Genomic DNA, 22,500 nt, shown 5'->3' on the forward strand with positions numbered 1-22,500 from the left:
CCAAAATAAAAGCAAGGTGCCTCACAGTTTTGCCTGCTAAGTTATGATTGCACCTCATATATCTTACTTGTCCATCATATACATAAGCTCCGCACATTTCTGCAGTTCATTAACCTTAAAGATCCAGTATTTATCTTGTCAGTATGTCCCAAAGTGATCCTGCAATGACCCAGATCTTCAATGTCACCCTCTAAATTTTCTTCCGCAAAACAATTACCTAGTTCTCAAGGTACAAAACATGGCCGCAGTCCTCACGGACCTGAACTGAGAAATCAACCAAAAATGAGCCCACACCTTAGTATAGTTCCTTAGTCCAATGAACCCAACAGCAATGGGAAAAAGGGAACAAATCTCAAGCCTAAAAAAAGAAACACCAAACTAATTACAAGAAAATAAAAAGACACTGCTTAAACTCTATCTCCAGATGAAGTTGCCATCTACAGGGACCCAAATGAGGATACAAACCTAAAATGGGAAACAATTGCCTTCTTCACAAAGTTGCATCCCTAAACAATAACAAAATGGAAAAATGGAACAGGCATACAAAGTGCATCTCTTGGACAAATCAGTAAAATACAAACAGAAAAAAAATATGTATGCTGAATAATTGTATCCCTATACAATGAAAGTATAAAAAGTGATTTTCAGTGACAAAAAAAACCTTTTGCACCTCTCTCAGTATCTTTACTTAATTCTGCCCACCACTTTGATAACAATTAATAACCTACAGTTGATATTATGATTAGAATATCAAGTTTTTTAATTGCACTCTTTTTTTTAGAACATTTATTAAATTCTCACTTTTTTTAAACAAAAAACATCTTTATTAAATTATCATGTATGACACAGGCAATGTTACACTTATATAAATGAAAATAAACCACAGTGACACAATCTCAGTTGCAAACATTATACACTCAAACCAAGCAGAAACTTTGTAGTATGTAGCGTGTGAAGTTCATTCATGACATGATGACATACACGAGGGTTGTGTCATTGGCATATTGGACAATGTCAGCTTCTGTGGTAACTAGGTGGAGTTGGTTGGTGAAGATATTAAAGAGAAATGGGCAAAGGATGGAACCTTGAGGTACACCTAGGGTGACAGGGATTAGGGGGGATAGGGATTTGTTCCATTTGACAAACTGGTGTCTGTTGTCTAGGTAGCTTTTAAACCGGTGCAGAGTGGGGGAGTCAAACTTCAGGGCAGAGAGACAGGTTAGAAGTTTTTTGTGGGATACTGTCAAGTGCTTTGGATAAATCAAGGAAGGTGGCAGGCACTAGTTTACCTTGGTCCCTGTAGGAGTTTATGGTGTTGGTGAATCTGAGTAGTACTGTGGGATGGGAGAAGCCATGTTGGGTTGGGGACAGAAGGTTATTGGAGAGGAGGTGGTGGTATACACATCTCTCTAAATCTTTGACAGGGGTGAAAAATTGCTATTGGGTGATAGAGAGTTCATAGGACAGGCCCCCTTTGCGAAGGGGAGTAATGAAAGAGGTTTTCCACGGGGTTGGCACAGTGTGTTCAGTAATGGATCTATTAATTAGTAGTGAAATAGGATAGGCTATGACTGTTGATGCAAGTTGGAAGTATTCGGCAGGGAGGTTGTCAGCAGCGAGGGTGGTGGATTTGAGCTTGGATAATTTTGTATATAGGATGTTTGTACTGGTTTCAGTGAAAAGGGGGTACTGTTTTGTTGAGGTATGGGGGTTGGGGAATGTCGGTGATGGTGGAGTTATTTATAAATTGGAGTTATTTATAAGTTTAAGTATGGAGGAGGTGAAATAGTATTGGGGGGTGGAGTGGTGGATTTGCCAGGTTGCAGTATATTATTTAATAGAAAACTCACAAAAGGACAATCTCCAGAACAAATTTTAACAGTACAAGGAACCACAGCTGGAAGACCAAAAAAGAATAATCCACAATTTTATTAACAAGGTTAAGCGCTTTCTTCCCTCAGTGCAGGGACTTCCTCAGAACACTTACATAAAATAACCCAGCCCTTAAATACACATCCAATTACGTCAATTAAAAACACAATTACAAATTCATCATTCAATTAAATAATTGCTTATTTAAAACCATAAAATGCAAAAGGATTAATGCAAAATATATAATGCAAACAAACTCATGTCCCACTGAAAACAACCTATCCTAATAAACTTTTTAACTTTAAAATGCATGATATATTAGTAGCCTCATTGATACCTGGATATTCAGTTACATTCAAACGCAACTGCTATTTTCGTTCACAAATATCCAGGTTCAAATCCACACATTTACCCTGGGGATCTTTATCTATTTGTTGTACCACTAAAAACTTAAAAGAATGGTCACTATACTCCTTAATGTGCCTAAACAAGGCGTTTGTAATTCTACCTTTTTTAGTATCCATTAAGTGCTCACCAATTCTATTTTTAAAAAGTCTACTTGTTTTACCTATATAAAATATAGGACATTTTTGGCACTTAGCTACCCTTTAACCCAGCCAACACAGTTAACACAGTGGGTGCAGCCTGAATACACTACACAGGTAGCACAAGACGAGCAACTGGCAGAAGGAGAAGGTTTGGTTTCAAAAGAAAAAAACGTTTGTAATGGTGAAGTTTGGAAGAGAAATAACTTTGACTTCCATATGGAAAAAGGTGGTCAGAGTGTGGATCAGCAACAATCTTTGACCATGGCCAAAAGGCTGAGGTTTTTAGAGAAAAGATTTGTTAACTTACAAAATGCTGCAAATGGAAAATGCATATTTAGAAAAGAACATAGATTTGCGGCAGGTTCCGCGAGATTTGTGGCTATGGAAATACCCCAATGGATCTGAGGGGAATAGAGATTTCCTCAATGACTTACATGCATTATTTGATCTAATGGGTATTTAACTTATGAGACTTATGGTTAAACATAAGAACCAGGTCTTGGAAACTTTATATAAAGAGTTGGAAGAGAGGAAGAAATCAATACAAGGTGATTTAGAATATGAGCGTCACCAGATAAATTATTCAAATGTTCTCAAAAATGTGGATGGTATTTGTAGTAACATCGTATTGCGTAAACATAATAAAATTAAAGGAGACATTAATGACTATTTAAAAGGATAAGACTTCTTCAGAACAATAAATACAGATCTCATCCAGTTTATATATACACACATATATTAACTCAATTGTCATAAACCTTATCTAAAACATATATTGCATATCTTAACAAAAGATAAAGAATAAAAGGATCAATATGAAGTTGAATGCATATAATGCCCAACCACTAAGATAGGTATATCAGTCTACCTATGATTTTCTAAAATGGGTTTAACTGATATATATTCATTAATTCCAGGATGGACTGATGCATTTAACATGATTTGCCACCTGGTTTCTTTTTCACCCACTGCCTTTTCAACAGGAATTTTATATGACATTTTATATGATACATTAAATTGTTTTTGGTGTTTACGAAAAGTGATCTGTGGTTTGTGTACACAGAGTGCTGGTGCTTATTGCTATTTATCAGTAGACTGTTCCGGTGGTTATATTGTATTCTTTGACTATTTAAAAGGAGAAATATGCCTGCTTTCCCTGGGTTGCTATGTCAACAGTGGAAAAGGAGCCAATGGTGAATGAAATGGGGAAGAGGAAGTGATGTCAGCGACGAGGTTTCAACGTGACCAACGCCTGAATTCACAATCTTCCACCATTATGGTCAACAGTGTAACATGTTTGGAGAAGTTACAGGGGAAAGGACAGTGATCCCATTTTTCCAAGAATGTATGCAAGAACTATGTAAAGCAAGGGGCAAGGCAGAAAAAGGTGAGAAACCGGAAATGACAGCGGATCAGTTAATGGACATGGCTATAGCCTTTTTTCATGAAGTAAGTGAATTGAACTGTAAAAATGACAATATTGCCATACCTTCTATTGGTAATGAAGCATTAAATGGTTGTTCTTCATCTAATATTGCTTATTTTGATAAAACTGGTGAAGTAAATGTTTTGGACAGTAATTTAATAGTAAGAGCTGACCAAATTGTAAGTGTTGAAGACGGGACGTGTATGTTTTAATAGTGAAAATTCTGGTAAGGCCCTGCAAATGTTTTCAGTTGCAAATAATATTAATGATTGTCCTTCAGTTGATGCTGTTTTTTTTTTTTTTTTTTAGAAATAACTAGTAATGTGGATGGTTTGAATGTTAATCCATTGGCAGTGGGCGACAAAAATGTGGAAAATGTGTATGACGGGACAAGTGTATGTTTAAATAGTGAATATTCTGATTTTATTTTATTAACACATTTGAATGAAAACAATGTTAATCCTGTTAATGGTTTTGAACTGCAAGTGGTGCATAACAGTGCAAATGATTTTAAGATTTATAATTATTCTACGAAAACAGTAGGAAGTGATCATGCAAACCTTTTAGCAAACGGTTTTACATTTGTTCCAGCCTAAGAGGGAATGTGGCTGAAACCCTAATAGATTTAAAGTGTTTTACACGTAAATTTAATTTAAAGGTATGGTTCAACGGTAATAGCGATTAAATAGAGGTGAATGGACATAGTTACAGCAAACCAAGTACGTTTAACCCCCCCTTTGAATAATTCATTAAGGGTATATGAAAACATATGTGAAAAGGAGATAAGACACATGTATAGACAATACAAAAGTGATTATGAATGTAATTTAACTAAAGAAGAAGAAAGGCTGTTAAAGGAAATAGCTAATGATAAAGCTGTACGAGTTATGAAGCCAGACAAGGGTAATGGGGTGGTGATAATGGACAAGAGTGACTACTTAAACGGGATGAATTTGTTGTTAATGGATGGTACTTATGAGAAAAGCTCCTTAAATGAAATTCACATAACTTATAGGAGGATAGACATGGCTTTAGATGACATGGTATATCAAGGACAGATTAGTGTGGATGAATACAAGTATTTGAAGAATGAACACCCTATGGTACCCAATATATTTGGAATACCAAAGATCCACAAGGGGCTAAAAGATTTAAAATATCAGCCCATTGTGGATGAGAAGCTTTCCAAGACCTGCTTCATTAGTAAGTTTCTAGATTATAATGTACAAAAGGGTTTGACAGCATTCACATTCATTACTAAGGATTCTTGGCATTTTTTGGAAAAATTGGGAGAAATAAAGTTAACCCAAGAATTGATAATGGTTACCATTGACGTGTGTAATCTCTTTTTAGTAATACTGCATGAAAAGGGGTTGGCCTGGTTAGAGGTCCAATTATTAAAAACAGGCATATATGATCAAGATTTAATTAACAAATATACTGCTTTAATGGAAATAGTTTTGAAAAATAACTACATTCACTTTGAAGGGCAATATTATAAACAGTTAACTGGAGTGGCAATGGGGGAAGCCTGTTCCCCCATTTTTGCCACTTACGCCATGCCCTACTGGGAACAGGAATTTATTATGCATAGTCCCTATTGGTCAAATATTATACATTATGCTACGTTTTTGGATGATCTGTTTGTGGTGTGGAAGGGCACTGAGGTAGCGTTGAATGAATTTTTGAGGTACATTAATAATACAGTGCAATTTCTTGATTTTACCCATTCCTATAGTAAGGAACAAATTTCTTACTTAGATGTAGATTTAGTGATTGATTATAAAGACCAAAAATTGTCCTCCTTGATTTACAGAAAGCCTATATTTTCAAATTCGTATTTGGAATTCACCAGCTGGCACCCGTTCCTTAAAAAAAAAAGTCAATTGTTAAGGAACAACTGGTGCGGGCAACCAGGATGGTGAGTTCAGATAATGAATTTTTAAAAGAAGATGAGTTTATTATAGGATTGTTTAATAAAAGAGGCTATGCAGCAGAAGTTTTGAAGGAAATTAGTGAGGAGGTTATATGTAAACGTAGGAAGGGTATTTATAAGCCCATTCTGGGAAGTGAGTCTAAGATGAGTGAATTGATGCCAACTAATAGGCAAGAGAGACATAAAGAAAACTTTGGTTTGCGTTTTATTACTACTTTTAATGTGGATGCCAATCAGATTTCCAAAATTATTAAAAACAATTGGGAAATATTGAATTATGATCAGAATGTGTAGAAAAAGGTGGGGAAGGTACCACCAAAACTAGTGTATAGAAAAGACAGATCATTCAAAAACTTTTTTGAAATTAATGGTAAGGGTATTGGAGTGAATTTTAATAGACCAAAGGGCAATTTTAAATGTGGGATGTGTAATTTTTGTACACACATCCTGGAAACGGGAGAATTTTAAACTAAATGGTAAAGCTATTTTATCAAAGGTCATTTTAATTGTTGTAGCTGTAATGTAGTTTACATGGCTGAGTGCCAAAAATGTCCTATATTTTATATAGGTAAAACAAGTAGACTTTAAAAATAGAATTGGTGAGCACTTAATGGATACTAAAAAAGGTAGAATTACAAATGCCTTGTTTAGGCACATTAAGGAGTATAGTGACCATTCTTTTAAGTTTTTAGTGGTACAACAATTAGTTAAAGATCCCCAGGGTAAATGTGTGTATTTGAACCTGGATATTTCTGAACTAAAATGGCAGTTGCATTTGAATGCATCTGAATATCCAGGTATCAGTGAGGCCACTAATATATCATGCATTTTAAAGTTAAAAAGTTTATTAGGATAGTTCGTTTTCAGTGGGACATGAGTTTGTTTGCATTATATATTTTACATTAATCCTTTTGCATTTTATGGTTTTAAATAAGCAATTATTTAATTGAATAATGAATTTATAATTGTGTTTTTAATTGACTTAATTGGATGTGTATTTAAGGGCTGGGTTATTTTATGTAAGTGTTCTGAGGAAGTCCCTGCATTGAGAGAAGAAAGCGCTTAACCTTGTTAATAAAATTGTGGATTATTCTTTTTCGGTCTTCCAGCTGTGGTTCCTTGCACTGTGCAGCTTTGTTCTGGAGTATATTATTTAATGTTGTCCAGAATTTCTGAGGGTTGGAATTGTATTTCTTTTGTAGGTAGAGGTAGTTGTTTTACTTATCTAGTTTTACTTGTTTTTTGGCCTTAATCTGTAGTTCTTGAAAGGATTTCCTAGTTATGGGTGGTCTATGCTGGTGCCAGGTTTTCCAGGCTTTGTCCCTTTTTGGAGAAGGGTTCTTGTGGTTTTTTGGAGCCGGGGTGGGGTTGTTACGTATCCTAACTGTTTTTATCTGGACTAATTGGTTTAGGATGCTTAGAAATGAGACCAGTCGCTATATTTTAAGGCTGTCAGGACGTCATCTTTGTGGACGTTTTTTCGGGAGCTGGTTTGTAGGAGGGTGGGGGAGTTGGTGGTTTTTTGCCTATGCCTAATGATGAAGGTAGTGTTGTGATCACTGAGTGCATTGGGCAGTGTGCCCCATAAATGGGCAGTATTTGGCTGGTTGATTAGGATCCAGTCTAATGTGGATTCTCTTTTAGTAGCCTTATCTATTCTTGTTGGGGATTGGATGAGTTGGGTGAAATTGTATAGGTTAATATGGCAGGTGGGAGTGGAACAATGCATATAGTTCCAGTCAACATTAACATCGTCTAGTATGATAGTTTCCTGAGGTAGAGAATGGGAGGCCCAGTGGATTATGGATTCCAGGATTGGGAGGTTGTCACCTGGAGGTATATAGAATTACATACAGGGAAGTGCAGATCAGTACTTCTTGAAGAATTAACTGCAGCGGCCACATTGTGTAGCACAAGCATCCCTACCCCCTCAGTCAATCTTCTACATACATACGCACACAGTAAAACATATGCACACACAGCCACACACAGACACACAGACACACACAGACACACACAGACACACACAAACACACACACACACACACACACACACACACACACACACACACACACACACACATATATACACATACACACACACACACACACACACACACACACACACACACACACACACACACACACACACACACACACACACACAGACACACACACACACACACACACACACACACACACACACACACACACACACACACACACACACACACATTCAGCTAACATAACCTCTCAATGCCCCCCCCCCACACTGCTACAGGCAGATGCACATTCACACATGCATTCACATATGTAGCCCCTTACTTGCACTCATGTATACACCTCCTAACCTCTTCTTACCCCTCCCCTCCCCGGAACTTACCTCTATCATGATGGATGAATAATGCCTTTTGGCTATCTTCATTACTGCATTGTGAACGGAATGTCCGTGCTAAGTTACATGACTGAGCAATACTATGAATCCCTCATCTCCTAGACACCATCTCAGAGGCAAATCTTGGAGAGATATCACATAGCTAATTAGCATATACCCCCCCCCTCAATCTCACTCATTAGCATGTAGTATGTCTCTGGAGACAGCCTGATCTGGTACTGCACATCTTTTTGCAAACGTACTACGTTATGACAGTCTCTGAATACAAAACGGTTGGTAACCTTTATGAATTTGGCAAATATTCTGTTACACAAAAGAAAATAAACCATAAGTTCTTAGGCAAATACTAGGCTAGCTGCCCTTGTGGGCCATTTTAAGCATAGGACTCTCGTCCTACCACCCAACACTAGAAACTGTGAGAGATGCACTTATCTAGCCAAACTGGAGGTAAAGCTCTCTCCAATCAAGACTGAACTTGACAGTCAAGACGAGAAGGTAAACACTTGCACCACACTACACTCATCACATAGTCTCACTAAATCTACACCACCAAAATCCACACATAGAAACACAAAAACATTTGCAGAGGCTCTCAATAATAATCTGCTCAAGCAACAGAGACCTCCAAAGCAGAAATGCAATCAACCTCCACCCCCCTAACACAACCCAAATGACACACAGCCCGCAGACTCAGTGTGCCACTCAACCACAGCCAATAAGGCAAAACAACATACCCAACACACTAGTCATAGGTGACTCTATAGTCAGGCACACTGATGTCCCACTCACCAGGCTAAACAAGGAGAAGGTTACTGTCAGCTGCCTGTCAGGTGCCAAGATCCACCACATAACCCACGCACTCAGGTCACTCCACAACAAGTACAAATATGACTCTGTCATTGTCCATGTTGGTGTGAACGACCTGAGACGTACCTCCCTGGACTACATGAAAAGAGACATGGAAGAGCTCTCCGATCTTGTAGCCCAGGCAGGTATGACCCTAGCCCTGAGTAGCATTCTGCCATCACCCAGAATGATGCCGCAGTACAAGGACAAAATGATTGACTTCAACAATTGGCTAAGCTTCTGGTGCCGTTCTAAAGGGATCCAGTATCTGTCTGCCTGGGATGACATGGTCAACAGACCATGATGCTTTGCCAGAGATGGCCTGCACCTGTCACCCCTGGGATTCCAGATACTGGCTAAGGTTCTTGCCGCCCCTATAGTGCCTTTTTTAGGCAAGGTTCAAATGACAAATTCACCACCGTAACAGGAACAGGCAAGCAAAAACTGAGGGTGATGCTACTCAATGCTAGAAGTCTAAATCTCAAAATGCACTCACTCGAGGCACTCCTTAAAATGGAGAACATCAATATCTGTGTAGTGACTGAGACCTGGTTCAAGGCTCCAGAGAGCACCCCTGCACTACCAGGCTATAACTCATACCACACTTTTCAGCCATGTAACCTGGACCGGAACACCAAAGGCGGAGGTGTGTCCATATTCATTAAGGATATCCACACCTCCAGGTTAGTTGCTCAGCATAATGCAGCCAAGGTTATCCAAGTGCAACTAACTCGGGCAACACTGCAATCCAAATTGTAGCTTGCTACAGATCCCCCACCATGCCCCAGGATTCCCACTCCTCTTTTCTTGATGTACTGGAAAATATTAGGGTTCAACCAAACACCCTAATAATGGGCGAGTTCAACTACCCCACCATTAACTGGGAAAACTACTCATGTACCAACTCCTTCACTCAATGCTTTCTGGAATTCATAAACTCCAATGCCCTGGATCAACTTATCCACACAACCACCAGGGACAACAATCTCCTAGATCTAGTCATTACCAATTTGAGTGATCGGTGTTCCACACCTGAAGTCAATGCCTCATTGGTCCGATCCAACCATAAGCTAATTACCCTAGATATCCACATCCTGCCTCCACCCCCCATTAAGGAAGCCATGGTAAAAAATTTATCGAAAGCCAACTTCATGCTTCTTAAGACAGAAGTGGTGAACTTCATGACACCCATGCAGATGGACAATACAGTTATGACTACTGAATCCTACACAATTGCACTTTATAAGCACTTACATGAGTGCATGGATCATGCTATCCCAAACAGAACCAAGACGCTATCCTCCAAAAAAAGGAAGCCAATCTGGTGGTCCCCTGCCATAAACAAACTGTACAACAGAAGGAAGAAACTCTTGCAAAAGAGAGTAAAATCCCACGAGTGGAGGAGCTCCCTGGTCAGCCTCAGTAAGAAGCTGCGATCCCTGATAAAATCCTCCAAAGCTAGTTACGAAAACAAAATCACCACTGATTCTAAAGACAACTACAAAGCATTCTATAGTTATGTCAAGAATCTCAATGGCAACACTCAGATCTGCTCTGAGTTACAGCACAATGGCACTAAATATACAGACCCAACTGATATTGCCAACATTCTGGCAGAATGTTCAGTGCTAACTTTACCCCCCTCTCACCCCCTAAAGAGCCCATCTCTATACCGGAAGAATGCAAAGTTCCTGTAATCACGGCTGCACAGGTAAAAGCCACACTCTCCAAAGCCAAGAACACAGCATCCATGGGACCAGACAACATCCCAGGCTGTGTTCTAAACGAACTATAGAACAAACTGGCACCCCACCTAAGTACCATGTTCAATCATAGCCTCACCTCAGGCTTTATGCCTGCTGAATGGCACACAGCAACGGTTATCCCACTCCACAAGGGGGGGAGCCACCACAGACCCCAGGAACTGCCACCACATTAGCCTGATGAGCCTGGTCTGCAAGGCCATGGAACGTATAAACAAAGACATTGGTAATCTCCAAACTCTGGATCTCACCCAGTTCGGGTTTGTTAAAGGCAGATCATGTCTCCTAAACCTGATAGACTTCTTTGAAGCAGTCACCAAAGCTGTAGACAAGGGTAAGGTGGTTCTCACAGCCTATCTAGATCTTGCCAAGGCTTTCGATACCATCCGCCACTCTGGAATTATAGATAAACTCACTAAACTAGGTATAAACCCTATGTCACAAGATAGGCTGCCAACTGGCTCACTGACAGAACCCACACTGTGAAAGTAGCAGACTCCAAATCTGATTTCAGACCAGTGACAAGTGGAGTACCACATGGTTCAGTCCTGGGTCCCCTCCTGTTTGGTATCTACTTCTCTGAAGTACAAGCTAACACAGAAGGTCTTTGGCTATTGAAGTTCCTAGATGACTGCAAACTAGGAGCCATAATCGAAACTCCTAACGATGTGGAAATCCTACAAAAGGGCCTCACTGAGACAGATGCCTGGTGTTAAAGCCATGACCTCAAGCTCAATGCCAAAAAGTGCATTGTTATCCCCTTTGGTAAAAACTCTGTATCCATGAACTACAACATAGGCGGTAGTAAACCTAACACTGAAAGTGTGATAAGAGACCTTGGGACACAGGTGGACAGTAGTGTCTCCTTTGATAATCACATTGGCACAGTAGTCAGGAAATCCTTCTATGTGGCACACCTCATCACAAAAGGTTTCTCATCCAGAAAAAAAGAGATCATTGTTCCCCTCTACTCATCACTCATTCATTAGACCCATTATAGAGTACAATGCCCCTTTTGGTATGTACCTCACAAGACATCTACAACAACTGGAAAGGCTGCAGAAATACCTCACAAAGAGGATTACTGGCCTCAAACAGATGCTCTACACAGACCGCCTCAAAAAACTCCAGCTTTACTCCATTGCATATCACCTAGTCAGAGGTGATCTCTGCCTAACATACAAAACTATGTCAAACCCAGTGCTGTTGGACATGCTCCACTTAAAGAAATCCCAATCCCTCCAAGCTACATGCTCTAGGGACCTAAACCTTGTCACCACAATAAACAGAACATGCCGGAGGGATAGATTCCTGTCCCAGAGACTTCCCATACTCTGGAATAAACTACCTATCTATATCAAACAAAGCTCCTCATTAGCACTCTTGAAGAAAAATCTTGATGATTGGATGGGAGATAGGAAATTCACCCCGGGGATCAGCTCTGTGGCTCTGCTCGACAGTGGCACAGGAAAATAATTTTCTTGGGTGGCAAAAGCCAGGGTACCTTTTTGGATGGGCTTGTATAGGCCCCAGGGTTGATAGCCTGGTACCTACCTATGAACCTATAGCCAGTTTTCCTTTTGGTGCTTAAATTATCTTATTTGGTGTTAGATTGGACTTACTCATTCCATGGTCAGTAATTATATATTATCCATAATGAGAATAATGGGATCGTACCATATATAATTTGAGGGGACACTTGCATGGGATAAAGCATTTAGGGGTGTCTTTTGTCCATTAGTAGTACTGTGGGCAGTCCTGGGGTATGTTTTTTATTGCCCATCCATAAATCTAAGCTGCACTTGAATATATAACCGGATGAGCTTTGTTTTACATGGATGGGGAGTCTGTTCCAGAGCAGAGGTGTCCCCTACGAGATATATCAGTCCCTCCAAACCATTCTGCTGATGTTCCAGAAGAGGTTTAGGTCTTTGGACTGAGTATTTCTGATGCCATTTGACTTACTGTTATGCAGTAGGTCCTTCAGTATTGGGTCAAAGGATGCCTTGTATGCCAGACACAGGTCATGTTTTAGCAGTCTGTAGGACACTGAGTATAGTGACAGGACTTTAAGTCCTTCATTGTAGGATGTATTGCTTAGGCCTTGTATCCTTTCAGTTTGGTATTTCTGTGGGTGTTCCAGTTGTTGCATGTATCTGGACAGATACAGGACAAAGGGGGCAGTGATATATCTAGATGTAGACATAATCCCTTTGTTTACAAGCTGCACAATATAGAAGCACTTTCTTATGACAGTGGACAATATCCAAACCCAAAAGCACAAAGGTGAAATCAGTCACAACCAAAAAAGCACCACCAGCTCCTGGAGAATATGAAATAAGAAGGCTACAATTTACTTTTTAATTTTAAATTTCAAATATTCAGAGGCATTGTTAAGTTCAGACAAAAAACATCCTGCATCTTCTATTTTTAAACTAATAATTTGAATTTTAAAATCAGTGGGGTTGGTAACATTATACATTTTTAGATGTATGTATGTTTAGAATGGGATATTGATAAGAGAGAAATAAATAGTAATGTTTATAGGAAAGAGACATTTTACAATAATTACTTACACTTTAAGAGTGGCCATCCTTATGTTATGAAGAAAAATATACCTAGGCGACAGTTAATTCGAGCCTCATGAATCACCACTAGGTTGTAGCCTTCTTATTTCATATTCTCCAGGAGCTGGTGGTGATTTTTTGGTTGTGACAGTGGACAATATGTTGGCCAAAATGAAGGTCACTGTCCACATAAGTTCTCAAATCCCAAACAACGTCATCAACTCTCGGGGATGTATTATCAATGCAGTAGTTCCCTTGTAAAGATGACTTCCTAAAGGATATGATCATGCATTTTTGGAATTTATGTTCAGTCCATGACTTTGGCACCAGTTAGTTGTGTATGACAAGTCTCCCTGCAGGATGGCTAAGTTCATTTTGAGATTCAATGACTGTTCCTAGCTTCCAGACATCTGCAAACTTAGGCATAGTCCATTAGTACTGTTTTTTACTTCAGAGAAGTAGATGCCAAACAAGAGACGTCCCAGCACTGAACTCTTGGGGACTTCACTAGTGACTGGTCCCTTTGTGGAGGTAGCTTCCCTTATTTAGATCCCCTGTATCCTATCTTTGAGTTAGGTGGCAATCTAGTGGGTGACATAGGGGCTTATCCCCAGTTTGTTAATGTTTTCTACTGTGCCTGGGTTTGGGATTATGCCAAAAGCTTTGGCCAGGTCAGGGTATGTGGTATGTAAGGATGTCCTTCAAGGATGCATCTGCAGTCTTTACAAATGGGTTGTCCTGTCGTCAGGCAGCTCCCTTGATTCCAAAGTCTGGGTATAAAGGCATCAGCCGGCCATTTCCTCAGTCTTTCTTGCGCATGCGCCCGAAGCAGAAGCTGTTCGCAAGTGCGGTTGGTCAGATCCAGAGATTACTACTACCGAACACTACGAAGACTTCTATAAGATGTCAGAGAAAGTTAATAACTGTTTATCTTGTGGGAAACAAATACCTCATAAAGATTTCCACTCTATTGCATACATTGTTTAGGCCCAGACCGCTTTTTAACGCTGAACAGATTTTCGGCTCGATTTTGCTACATTTATGCCGTCGGATCCTCTTCTTTCTTCAGCCGATAACATGCCTTCTACCGAGGCCTCTTTGAACCTGGTAGAAACGGCTTCTGAAACCCAACCTTCTGTGGCGGTTTCACAAGATTTATCAGACACCATTCCCCTGGATGTTAGCTGCTGGGCCTCCTCCAGCTATGTCTATTAAGGCCTTTGCCAGGGCTAAAGCAGCCAAAGCATCAAAACCTGTGCCTGCTAAGCCCCCTTCTCACAGGCCCAGAACCAGCTCCCACATGCTTTCTTTGGCTGAGGATCTCATCTCTTTAATCCGTGGAGCCCAGCCTCATCCAGACAGGGCCTCTCTCCCTCCTCCAGAAAAGAGGCCTAGAGCAGAGCCCCCTGAGCCAGTATCTGCAGATGATTCCTCTGATGACTCAGAACATACAGACCCTCCTGAGGCTTCTTATTCTCCTTACGAAGACTCTGATGCTGAGGAGTCCATCCCTTCAGCCTCTCCTCCAGAGGAATTTTCCTTTGGGGAAACCTTGCATGCTATGAGGGAACAATTTCAGTGGCAGGGCCAAGATTTCTCAGACTCTAGAAAAAGGCTTAGGACCTTTCTACATTTGCCACAGCATAGGCCTTTAGCTATACCTCCAGTTCTTACTGTTGTTGATGATGCATTTAATGATGCTTGCACTGCTCCTGATTCTTTACCTCCGGCACCTGCTAAGCCCGATAGGTACTACAGGGTCCCGGACACTCATCACCACTTATATAAGGCTCCTTTTGCAGATCCAGAGACTATCTCCTAGGGTCTTAAAGCTGTAGCAGCTACTTCTTCTAAAAACCCCCTCTGAAAGGGAATCCAGGTCCTTAGAGAGATGGGGTAAAAAAGTTTACACCTCTGCTACTTTGTCAGCTAGAGCTTTGAACTGCCAATTTCATATGATTCAATATCAAGAGTTTATGCTTGACCAATTGACTAAAAAGCTGTCCTCTGAAGAATCTTTAGATAAAAAGTATGTCCAAGAAATGGTACATAACATACAGCAGGTTAGTAACCATTCTTTAAAATGTGGCTATGATGCACTGGAGGCTTCCTTTAGATCAGCCATGACTGGTACAGTTATCAGGAGGCATGCATGGTTGAAAGAACAGGCATTACCAGACCATGTCAAATCTAAGCTTTTGGATGCACCTATGGACAAGGTCAATTTATTTGGTTCCCCTGCACAGCAGGTACTAAAAAGATGGAAGAAAGCAAAATCTGTGCAAACAGTGAAAGATTTCCTACAAGTTCAACCTCCAAGGTTCAGCAGGAACTGGCCCTCCAAGAATTGGTCCTTTCCGGAATCCTCTAAGGCACAAAGAGGCAGGAATAGGCGCTCTAGAGGCAGAAACCAATCCAGGGGTGCTACAGGGGGTCGCCAGTGGCAGGGTAACAACCAGGCACGGATACAGCCACCACCACTACAACAACTCAATCACAGTGACTTGGTGGTGGCAAGGGAACAACTAGAAGCCTTGGGCGGAAAGCTAACCTTATTTTCAAGAAACTGGCACTGCATTACAAGAGAAAATGGATTTTGCAAACTATAGACCAAGGTTACAGGTTACATTTCCATACTCTACCAGAAAAGAGAGGAATGCCAAACCTACCACCTACTCAAAGGACAGAAGCTCTAAAGCAAATATCTCAATTATTAAGAATGAGAGCTGTGGAAAAGGTACCATCTATGGAACAAGGAAAGGGATTTTACTCCAGACTCTTCCTGGTACCAAGAAAAGAAAACAAATGGAGACCTATTCTGGACCTGTCCACTTTAAACACATTCCTCATTGTTCCAAAATTCAAAATGCTGACCCTACAGCAGCTTCTTCCCATGCTGGGCAAGGAGTCTTGGCTGGTAACTCTAGATCTCAGAGGCATACCTGCACGTCCCCATAAGACCAATTTGCAGAAGATACCTCAGATTTCTTGCAGGATCAGAGCATTATCAATTCTCAGCATTGCGAGTGTTCACGAAATGCCTGGCATCAGTAATAGCTCATTGCAGACTTCAGGATTCAAATCTATCCCTACCTGGACGACTGCCTGATACAAGCGGACAACAAAAACAAACTAACAGAAGACTTACAAAGAGTCATCTACCTGCTGCAAGCCCTGGGATATACAGTCAATACAAAAAAGTCAAGGCTGATTCCATCCCAAAGAATAACCTTTCTGGGTGCAGAACTGGACACATCAAAACAAATGGCATTTCTAACTCCAGAATAGCAACTTCCTCTCTACTTCTTGGCATGAACAAAGCAGAACCATCTGACTGCAAGAAAAGTGCTGCAAGCTCTAGGCTTCATGGCATCCTGCATAATACTGGTCCCTCATGCCAGGCTGCATATGAGAAAGCTACAGTGGTACCTAAAGAATTTGTGGTCCCAGCACAAGCACAGCCTAGAAACCAAAATTCCAATGATCCCATGCCTGAAACAGGAGTTCCTATGGTGGGCTCAGGCCTGCCAATCAAACACAGGATTGCCCTTCTGCAAAGTCAACCAAGACAAACCATCACGACAGATGCCTCAGACCTCGGATGGGGGCACACATGCTGGACAAGTGCATTCAAGGCCTATGGACTCAAGACCAGCTGCATCTGCACATAAATCTAAAAGAAATGATGGCAGTGAAATTGGCAATCCAGGCATTCAGACCTTTTCTCCAAGAAGGCCAGTTGATGATAAGGACAGACAACACCACAGTTATGTGGTACATCAACAAACAGGGAGGCACACTGGCACTGGACCTATGGGATGTGGCTCTGAGCTACAACATTCAGTTACAGGCAACTTATGTACCAGGGAAGGAAAACATTCTAGCAGACATATTAAGCAGAACTACAACAGATGCCCACGAATGGATGCTACATCCGGACATCTTCAAAACCATCACAAGAAAATGGGGATTACCACAAATAGACTTGTTTGCATCCCCATTCAATCACCAGTTGAAGAATTCTGCACAAGGACTTACCACCCACTTGCTTGGAAGGTGGACTATCATTCTGATAGCCCCAGACTGGCCAAGACAACATTGGTACCCACTGCTGAGGAGCATGTCCTAACACAGAACAACTACAACATCCTGCATCCAAACCTAAAAACTTTGCAGCTAACTGCCTGGAACATTACATAACAGCAATTAACCCAAATTTATCCCAAAGGGTTAAAGACATAATCCTGGATTCAACAAGAAAGAATTATGCAGCTAAATGGAAAAGATATCTCATCTGGTACTGCAAAGGGGCAAGATGCTCTACCATACAGGCCTGTCCTATTCTTCCATCAAGATTCATGCATCAGCTATTTCAGCAGAATACAGCTTGGATCCTCCTGTCTTCTCGCATCCTCTCCTCAGACAGTTTCTGAGAGGAATTAAAAATGTAAAACCTCCCAGGAAACCTCCATTGCCAGCATGGGACTTGAATTTTGTGCTAGAAAAACTGACTCTTCCTCCTTTCAAACCAGCAGCAACAGCAGAATTACAATATTTATCCTGGAAGACTGCTTTCCTGTCTCTGAACTGCAGGCATTAATGGCAGTGCAACCCTTCCTGATATTCCATCAAGATAGAGTGTCCATGAGAACAAATCCTACATTTATGCCTAAGGTGGTATCCAGAGTTTCTTTAAATCAGGCTATCCACCTTCCTACATTCTTCCCCAACCCACAGAACAGGACATACCTTGGATGTACACAGACAATTACGCTACTATCTGGACAGGACAAAAAACAATAGAAAGACTGACCAGCTTCTGGTAGCATATGCAACAGGAAAGGAAGGAAAACCAATTTCTAAACAGACAATCTCCAAATGGATAGGAAATTGCATTAGATTTTGTTACTCCTACCATGGAAAGAAAACTCCAGAGAACATCAGGCCTCTACTGCCACTACCACAGCTTACCTCTATACTCTAGATCCCGTGCTGGTTTTGCCACTGCTGTTTCATAATCTCTTCTCATTTCCTCCTCCCTAGTTTAGCTATGGTATTCTACCCATTTGTAAAGACTGCAGATGCATCCTTGAAGGACATAGTACAGTTTGTACCTACTATAAATGTAGATGTCCGAGAATGCATCTGCACCCTCCTTCTATTTGCCAATCTTCAGCTAGCTTGGGGATCTATTATGGTGTATTTGTTTGTATATATGTACATACATGCTTATTTTGTGTGTTTGCTCTCTACTATTTGGAAACTTTGGCATTTATCCAAATTTAGCCATCCAAGAGGGCACCTGGCATCTGGGGCAAGAAACACTGAGGAAAATGGCATCGGCTGATGCCTTTATACGACAACCCATTTGTAAAGACTGCAGATGCATTCCTCTCGGACATCTACATTTATGGTAGGTACAAAACTGTACTTTTTACTTTCATCCATTGCTTTGGTGACTTTTAAAAAGGTTAGCCAGGTTAACTAAGCATGACCTGTCCTTGATGATCCAAACTGAGACTGGTCCAGTGTTTGGAGGTTCCCCATGTCCTTACTGATTACTTCCATGATAAGTTTTTTTCCATGGCTTTGCATATGAGGCTGGTCAGCCCCCCCCCCCCCGACCATTCTTACTCTTGTCACCAACCCTAACCCTGTTTCTGCCCCTAACCCTAACCCTTTCTTTACTAGTACCACTGTTCTGTCTGCGGGTATTGCTAGCGACTGGATTAACAGACTGCAAATGGATATTACTTGTTTTTTGTGATGATTGATAGTTCAAGTTTGTTGTCAGTTAGTACACTGTTGATATGCTGACTTCAACCAAATTTGCTTTGAAGGTTTTAGTCATCAATGAAGCATCCTGTAATAACATACATATCATCTGGAGCATTTCTCCCCGGGCCACCGCTGAAAACAGGATCTGTGGAACCTAGTTGGACTTTCCCAGTCAACAAATGTTAAATAAAAAAAAAAAATATATATATATATCCTTTAATTTAACAGCTTCTTGAAGTTTGAACTAAGAGCAAACATCAGATAATAGTTTCTGAAATGATAACATCTATTTCAGTCTTATTTGGAAAGTGTGGAATGTCATGTAACAACATCAATTGCTTTTGATTCTGTAATTGTTTATTAGTCTGTTCAGTTTGACATTTACTGTATCCTTGCTTAACTCTTAACGAAGATAACAAATTATTTCCTTTAGCATTAAGAAGAGCCCAACAGCAGGAATCCTGATGCAGTCATCAAAAACATGCATATGTTTCTGGCTTTGTATTCTATGAATATGTTTAACCATGCCTAGCTTCTATCATGTCAAAAACCCCATTACAGTTAGCTGTTTCAATGTATTTCTGAAGACAGAAAATAACACAGTATTTTATATCTGTATACATGTCAACAGTATCTGATTCACAAGTTTAACTCTGTGCCACAAATATATTTGCAAATCAGTGTCTTAGATGTTGACTGTGACAAATTACTGCATTCAACTCCAGTGCCTTTACAATGTTGACTGAGTTCAGATAGACTTCACAGGGATATTTTAGCTTGAAGGAATAATACAGTTATCCAGCAGTGAACAGATGATTTATCATTCTTTTTATTGATATGGCAGCAATTTCTTAAGCAGGACAGAATCTTATGACATCCCGTGTGTTCTACAGTTTTATGGGATTCTAAAAGACACTCTGCAGTATACATTACATCCCTTCCCCTTAAGTTTAATGCCTGCATTATGCCAATATATATATATATACTGTGTTATAGTATGCTATTTATTAGAGCCATCCATAACATGCATACATTATTTGAAATAGATACATGAAGAATATATATGTAAAATATCAATGTATTTAAGACCTGCAATGTGATTTGGCAGTAGTTTGGCCCACATTAAAATTCAATCCATGCATTAACACCAAGCTGCGGAGTCATTCTGTTTAGATAGTGTTCTAATTAGTCTTCCATATTTATCTAATTTATAGTCACTATAAGGACGATAAAGATGCCACAGTACATTCAGTAGGTATATCCAACAGCTGGACATCATCAGATAAATTCTCAATATCAAATCACTTGTGGGCTGAAACTGTCATTTATTTGTAGTTTCTCAGTCACTTCAATGTTCTGAGATGAGAACTATCCAGTTCTGTACAAATGCTTTCAGTTAGTTCTCAAAGTCAGACCATTGCTTGTTTTAGCAATGTAGGACCTCTGTGTGTTTTCATGACCAATTACAACAGCTTACTGTTGTTCAAGATGTTTTGCTAACTGGAAGTTTTTGTTCCATATGTTTTGTTAACCGGACTTTGTTGTTCCAGATGTTTTAACTGGATGTTTTTGTTCCAGATGTTTTGTTAACTGGACATTTTTGTTCCAGATGTTTTGTTAACTGGACATTGGACTCTTACAATCTCTGTCCAGGTCTCAGCATAGGTGATTCCTTAGCTGACTTATCACAATAATATTTATGTTTCTACTGAACTCCGAACAGACCAAATGAGTGCCATTTTCTCCAGCTGAAATACAACAGAAAATATTGGCTGTTTTGTTTTAATTTTCTTCCCCATCAACGTTTGTGAAGATGAAAGTCCTGTGGGTTTTAATGGATTGCTTCTATATTCCAGAAGATCAAGATATATTCTTAATTACAGTTGGTAACACAACAATATTTGGAGAATTCTCTCAACATGACAATTAGGCAAAGAATACATCGGTGAAGGTGTGATGCGTTGAAATTCTCAGTGTTGGGAAATACCTGAAATCCTTGGCTAACAAATGGTTAATCTGTGATGAGCATGTGAAAAATTGATTTCTTAAGTGTAATGTTTGTGGCAGGATGTCTTACAACTTGATGAACACAGGATACATCAGTAGTCAGTATAAGACTACCTTTAAACTGAAGTAAGACCTCCGGAATATTTCAGTTGTCAATGTAAACAAAACTGTCTTTAAACTGAAATAAAATAGAAAGCAACTTTATTCCATGATCTATATGGGATTTCATGAGGCATCAAAGTCTTTGGAGTTCATTTTATCCAAACAAAAAGGTAAAAATTTCTAACAGACAAGCCATTCAGGAAAAAAAATATGAGAAAGACCCAGCCAAGCTAGAATTTTCACTGTGTAGTACCTAACACCTTCTGTAGTGAAGGCCCTTGGGATATATGCTAATTGCCCCTTAAAGACATAACAGTGTTTCAGCTACATGAAGATGATTTTGTGCAGTGATGTTCACATTGGCACATCTGGTGCTCATTTGTGCTTAGTGATGGCATTGTGTGCAGTGTCGACACACACATATCAAGTGTATTTACAAACATATCACTTTGTGGGGATAAGACACTGGAATATTCAAGTTAGAGATTGCACAGTTGTTAGTTATGTTTGTATCAATCACTTACAAAGTCCATTTCTGTTCTTCTTTAATTGTCTTTGAAACCTGAGAATAAATATTTAGGCTGTCTAGATTTCCTGCAGAAATGGACATAGCTTTCTCTTGATAACATTTTGAATACAATAGTGACTGCCAAGTGGAACACATGTAATTTTTATCCATGTCACATCTCATGTCAATGTGCCTAGGTATAGCTTTCTTTTTTTTCCATTGTGTTTGAAGCATTTCTCACACTGTCCTTTGCCTTTATAGCATTGTTCAGTCTAGTACCATATAATTTCCATGTTATTCTAATGTTGCACACATATAGGTCTTCTATAAGATATTTCATGTGAGTACTCATTAACGGTTCTGCATGCATTTACAGGTTCTTCCAATGACCAAACAGATCCTGGCAAAATATTATATCTTACTTTGTCATTTTTAATACCATATATGGTTCTATCTTTCTGCAACAAGTATTGCTACTTTCATAATATGCACAGAATATAATACATGCCATTAAAAACTGTGTGGCATTCAGAAAACTGCAGTGTGCATATAAACTCACACATAGTTATAAGTAGCATGCTGTGTACAAGGACCATGCATGCATGCAATGTAAATTCACACCATCTGTATGTGCATTGTAGACTACCATATTACAGTGTATCATACAGTCTGATACATAGCATATACTTTTGTACTGTGCCCATGGAAGCTATGTGATTGGTGTTGTGGGACCTTATACAATGTAACGGATG

The 22,500-nt window shown here is 39.8% G+C and overlaps 1 protein-coding gene across 1 annotated transcript in view; it reads right to left on the bottom strand.

The window, feature by feature from the left end:
* LOC122808606 (pleckstrin homology domain-containing family G member 5-like) overlaps nt 1–22,500 on the bottom strand; it is a 676,293-nt gene that overhangs the window by 292,274 nt on the left and 361,519 nt on the right. The window lies entirely within an intron of this gene.

The sequence above is a fragment of the Protopterus annectens genome, chromosome 8.part0, assembly GCF_019279795.1.
Source record: "Protopterus annectens isolate FY-2018-M chromosome 8.part0, PAN1.0, whole genome shotgun sequence".
Lineage (NCBI taxonomy): Eukaryota > Metazoa > Chordata > Ceratodontiformes > Protopteridae > Protopterus > Protopterus annectens.